Source organism: Thunnus maccoyii, chromosome 22 (assembly GCF_910596095.1).
Source record: "Thunnus maccoyii chromosome 22, fThuMac1.1, whole genome shotgun sequence".
Taxonomy (NCBI): Eukaryota; Metazoa; Chordata; class Actinopteri; order Scombriformes; family Scombridae; genus Thunnus; species Thunnus maccoyii.
In genome coordinates, this window is record NC_056554.1 from 17829211 (window position 1) to 17835653 (window position 6443).

Genomic DNA, 6443 nt, shown 5'->3' on the forward strand with positions numbered 1-6443 from the left:
CCTCCCGGAGGGGATTTAAGTGGGTGGGAGGGTTGGAGGTTGTGCTTGAACCTTGTTGCAGGTCTAACCTCAAAATGAGGCCTGTAGCCTTGTAACCCCAAACTCGCTGTAATGAGTGGTCTCTGAAAGCCAGCTGTGCTGCTGCTTCCACCGGGCCTCACAAAAACCAGAATGATTAGATAACTACAGTGCAGCGCCATATCAAATAGTTCCAGGGATCAAATTCTCGAAAGGAGGGAGGGCATGTCTGAGAGTGTGTGTGTCCATCTGTGCATGCGAGTGTGAGGGACATAGAGAGAGGAATGAGAGATAAAGGGTGGGCAAATGGGGGGGGAGAGAGAAGGGGGGAGAGGGGGGGGGGAGCAACAGGAAGGGGCAGAACTGAGGGAGAGAGAGAAAGGGAGCGACAGAGGAGGACAGGAGACAGTAGGTGGGAATGATGGGAAATGAGCGAGGGCGAAGGGGCAGACAGACAGAGAGGCACAGTCAAGGGGAGAGCAGGAGCACGAGGGGGAGAGGAGGCAGGGGGAAAAAAGAGAGAGGAAGAATAGAGAGGGGGGCTTATAGAAAGAGGGAGACACAAAGTAGAGTTAGAACTTTTTTTTTTTTTTTTTTTTTTCTAATGGAGAGAACTAGGAGAGGGCCGAGAGAGCTGCAGAATGGATGAAGGAGAGAGAGAGAGCGGGGTAAAAGGGGGGATGTTGACAAAGCAGCGAGACTGTGGCGAACAAAGAGAACGTGAAGAGAATGAGTCGGGGGAAACATCAAAGGGATTTTTCAGGCCCGGTTACCGGGACAACAGACATTTGCATGCGATTAGCTTTTTACATCATATTAAGAAGGGTTAGGGTGAGGGAGGGAGGGAGGAATGAAGGGGGGGTGATGGAGGGAGGGAACTATAGATCATACACACACACACACACACTGTATGAGATAGTGAGAGAGAGAGAGAGAGAAAAAAAGGGAAAGAAAAAGAGGGACGTTGGTCATCTCACGCGGATAAACTGACTTATAGGCAGCCAGCCAAGCGTTTCTTTTGTAAATGAGAGTGCATGTTGGGGGGAGATACAGTAATATGCCGGCGCAGACATTTTGGCAAAGGGAGGTCAAAGCAGGCAGTGATGTGTGTTTTTTTTTATTTTATTTTATTTTTTTCTGCTTTGAGTACAAGTTTGACACCAATGACACAAACCGCCACCACAATGAACACTTAAAAAAAAACCTTTGAATGCTGATTTCAGATTTAAAGCGCCACTTTTGTTTCGCATTTAAGGCTCCTTGATAAATCGATTAGTCGTTTTGGTTTATAAAATGTCAGAAAATAGTGAAAAATGTCGATCACCTTTCCCCAAATCTCACGGTGGAACCTAAAATGTCTCGGACCAACAGTCCACAGCGCAAAGATATTCAGTTTAGTGTCACTGAAGACCAAAGAAACCAGAAAACAGCCACATTTCAGAAGCCGCAACCAGAGAATTTCTGTATTTCATCTTTTAAAAACGACTCAGAAATGATGGCTTGATTATCAAAACAGTTGGCGATTCATTTTCTGTCCATCGACTAACCGTTGCAGCGTTATTTGCATTGTTACAGTACTGTATCAGCTTCATCCGTGAGCTTTTTTCCCCCGTTTTATTCAACCACGAAAGTGCCGACCTGAGATTAAAAATCTCTTTTACAGGAGTGACTTGGCCAAAATAGCAGCAGGCTTATAATGTACTGTCATATATGATTCATAAAGAGAGTAATCAAGTGTCAACACAGCAGATGTGATCACAAGGATAATGTAAAATTGCTCAAATATACTATTATAAGGAGCGAGTGAGCGTGATCAATAATTTATTCAAAAATTCCAGCCGAATAATAGTATATACAGTATACATACGTGGTGGCACATGTATACATATTCATACGCAAAGTCTAGACACAGGTATGTATAAATATAAACATATGAGGTTTATAAGCTGTATTTGTCGTCCAACATGGACTCACATTACACCATAAACACCTTGTTGTTTGCACACATGCAGTGCATACATAACTCAAAAAAAAAAAAAAAAACGCACCTCACACAACCTTCCCTGCAATCATAAAAGCCATTAAACATGTTTCTATGGGCACACACCCTCCGGCGTTTTTACACATGTAATATTATCCCGCCATATCTCTCCTCCACCTCCCCTTCTTCCTTCCTTCCTTCCTCCCCTCGCTCCTGTCTCTCCATCAATCCACGTCCCCTTCCTCTCCCTCCATCTCCATCCCCATCTCCATCCTTTTCTCTCTTTCTCTCTCTCTCTCTATCCATCCATCTTCCTCCCTCCCTCTTAATCTCTCCTCCTCCTTTTTTTTCCCCCTTCTTCTTTTTTTCATTCCCTCCTTCCTCTTTCTCTGTCTCTCTGGCCTGCTATGCTCTCTCTGTCTCTCTCTCTCTGAGTGTGTGTGTGATGCTTCAGTGCCCTCAGTATTGTGGCTGCATTGTGCCAGTAGGCGTCGCCGCGACAGCCGTTGTCACGGCAGCATTGTGAGGGGGGGGTGGGGGGGGTGGTGGGTGAGGGTGAGGGTGATGGTGTGTGTGTGTGTGTGTGTGTGTGTGGGGTGGAGGGGGAGTGTATTACAGTATCAATACCCTGACACTGCGACAAAAAGGACAGCAGCCGTAGCCACATATCACTCCACCTCTGCACTCCTCCTCCTCCTCCTTCGTCTCCTTCCTCCCCCCCCCCCCTTTCCTCCTTGTGACCCCCCCCTCCTCCTCCCTCCCACCTCCTCCACCTCCTCCCCCCGAATCAATTCCTCCTCCCCTCCTTTCAATTGATTTCCCACCATATCTCACTGAATATGTACATATTGATCTCCTCCTCCTCACCCCGCCTCATCCCTCACTCCTTTCTCTTTCTCTCCTTCTCTTGTTTTTACTCAAACATGTATCAAATTTCATCCCCTCCATCTATGCCCCCCCCACCCCCCTCCACCCTCGCCCCTTATCTCACTCCATCTCCTTCTTTCTCTCTCTCTCACACACACACACATACACACACTTTCCCCTCATCATTCATTTCATCTCCCCCTATTCTTTCCCTCTCTCCATCACACCTCCCTCTTCGTCTCCCTCCCTCACGGCTGTTTTTTTTGTTGTTGTTTTTTGTGTTTTGTGTGTGTGTGTGTGTGTGTGTGTGTGTGTCTCTGTCTCACTCACTCTCTGCATATTAATTGGTGCATTTCTGCTGCGGCGGAGAAAACAATCAAAGCGTCAGGGGCGGGTGATGATGCCATTGTGGCAGCCGCAAACACGTACACATATGTACCATGAGCATACACACAAACAGAGAGAAAGGGACACACACACACACCTATACATGCACACACACACACACGCACACACACACTACAGAGTACAGTTGCAGGAACACATCAGCAGACAGAGCATGCATACATATATGCACTTGTAGACACATATATAGGCTGCTGACATGCAAAATGTGCAACGTGTGCGCTCATATACACACATTGATTTACTATGTACACACACTGAGACAAGCATGCACTGCACATATGCCACTGACTTAGTCAGTCACTCTCAGATACACAATAGCAGGCTTACAATGGCTGATCCAGGAGATATGTTCTGCGTCAGCAAAGACATTTGAATTTCCCAGCCAACATTTACCTTCACACAGTGTTTGAGCACATCAATTCTAAATGTTAAAACCAAGGCCTTTAGCCGGAAAACTTTCAGACTAACAACTAACTGATATTCATCTACAGTATATGTTGGGAAAGAAAGAAAACACGCACAGGAAGAGGTTACATCTAAATGCTGTTTAGACTGGAGCCCTGTTATTGAGAAGAATAAATCAAAGCATTTAACAGTGAGAGGATGAGGTAAACAAAATGTACAGGAAAGGTGAATATTCCTGCATTCATTACTTAACAGTGTATTTAACTGGGTTTTTGTTGTTGTGATACCATTTTTATCTCGCTCTGTAACTCTCTTTGGTAAAGGCTGAGAGGTGGTGGAAGAGGCGTGTGGGCTTCGCCACTCCACGCACATCCTGGCCCACGTACTGTAGATTTGACTCTACTGTTTCATTGTTGCCCTTCTACTGCACGCTCGCTCATGCAAGCCACTCACATGGAAAATGGAACATGAGAACAATTTGTAGGAAAAACAAAAAGTCTACTCTGAACTCAGTACTCCATACTTTTAAATGCTGACGCAGATGGAGCAGATAAAGCAGATGGCGAAAATCTAATAATAATATTTGAGTTCAATCGGGACTTGTTGAACTTATTGAAGTAACTGTTTTCTTGACCAAGGATAATATGATAGAGCTCCCAAAGCACGCTGAGATATGTTCCAAATCAAGATCAATCATCTAGATCATGGATATAAATTCAAACAGATTCCCATAGAATCAGATATTAACTTGGTAGATAAGACTCACAGCTTTCTGTAGGCAACGTTTATGGATCCTGAAACCCTAAATGAGAACAACGGTTTCATCCTCTCTGGTAGGTGTAAAGGAACAAGGTACTTTTTAATTTGAGGGCTGTAATTAAAGGCCCAATCCTCATTTAGTGCCCCCGTTTCAATACAAGGTCCAGTATGTACACCGCATTGGCTGAAATGTGACTGAAAGAAGAAAACGTATTGAGCACCAATTGCAGATTGTGCTTTTAAGTGATGTTTAAAGCAGCATCAACTAGTATGTTTTATAATAACAGCGGAAACCAATGACAAACAATTTGAAAGGGGGTCACTCACAGTGACAAAGCCACAGAGAATCATCACCCAACTCTGCAGTTCTTTCACCCTCTCTTAGCTAATTGTTTTGGTTTTAAGGCAAAGTTACTGTTCGGTTCATTTTCACTGCTCTCATCAGCCTTGTTTCCAGCAGCAGCTAAGTTCAGCAAAATGCTACCAGCCCAGCACAAACCCAGCAGACAGACGCATTAGTGACCAGCTGGTGAAGAGAGTAAAAAAATCTAACAGCAAAAGATATTTTTCTTGGAAGTTGGTGGACTAACAAGCCAAAAAAAAGACTGAATATCTGACTTTAAGGACATGGCCGGTGATTTTCTGTAATTTTCTAATTGTCGACAAATCACGTTTTCAGTCTCTAGAGAGTATTTCCATGTAAGGCCACTATGCAAGAATGCAGTTCGGTTTACAGAGCTTCGCTAGCTTGTTGTGCTACATATCACAACCTCTTGACTTTTGTACTACATTGTAGATTGTAAATAACTTTACTATAAAGTCAAGAGGTTGTGATATGCAGCACAACAAGCTAGCAAGGCTCTGTAAACGACACCACGTTCCAGCGCGTTCTCTGCTGTGGTGTCGGCCTTACAAAGAACTACTCTCCGGAGACTGAAAACGTGATCGCTGTTATACGTCTTTGGAGCCGTTTCTAAACAAACTAACATGACCAAAACTCTTTGGGGTGAAGGAACATATCATCCAGTGCAAAGGTGTAACTCACTGACATGTTTTTAATAGTTTTTGGCACAGAGAAATGCAATATATCAAGTTTTGGATAGATACACAATACATGTAGGTAGAATCAGTCCATTATTGGTCAGCCACATTAACCATAACAAGTTTATAAGACAACAATATGTCAGGGCTGTGTGTCTTGCAGCTTGTTTTGGAGGTCGTCTGCCCTCTAGGGGCCAAAAATTTATTTTAAAATTGTTGTAAAGAAAATTATAAAAAGGAAATTGTAGTACAAGAAAGCACTCCAAACCATGGCAGAACAAATAAGATGAGGATATGTGCACCTGTCACGACTAAGCGGTTGGCAACTGAAAAAAAGGCATGTGTGTGGAAACCATTACTCACAATGAGTGCTTGAACTTTTGATGATTTTATTCTCAAAGGTCAAGTTGTTCATACTGAAACTTTTACTTCAAAAAGTTTGAGTGCTTCTCCCACTGCTGCTATTTTTTTTTTGCTGGGGACCTCCTGTAACTCCCTAAGGGGCCTCCTGGTGGTCCCCAGACCTTATTTTGGGAACCCCACATCCAAATATGTGCACTTTGTATCTTCCCATCCTCTGTGTGGCCATGTGCTTCCGGGGTGGTTCACCACAACATTTAAGGCATCTCTTGTCCCTGTCATCACTTTTAACACACTTCAAATGGTGTGAAACTTTTTTCCCCCCTTCTTCTTCTTCTTCTCCTTCTTCTTCTTCTTCTTCTTCTTTTTCTCCTTCCTCCCCCCAAAAAATGTCTTTCTAAACTGTCATCTCCCCGCCACCCCAGATGCCATATTTAGGATACAAATGTGAAGAGATGACAGCGTTGTAAAATGGTGCCCGTGCTGAGATTATAATTAACATTTCCAACCTACATCACTCTCCCTCCCACTTCTCCTCTGCTTCTCCCTATTCACTCACTCCTGTACAATAAATGGGAGAAAAAAAATGCAAAGAAGAAAGGAG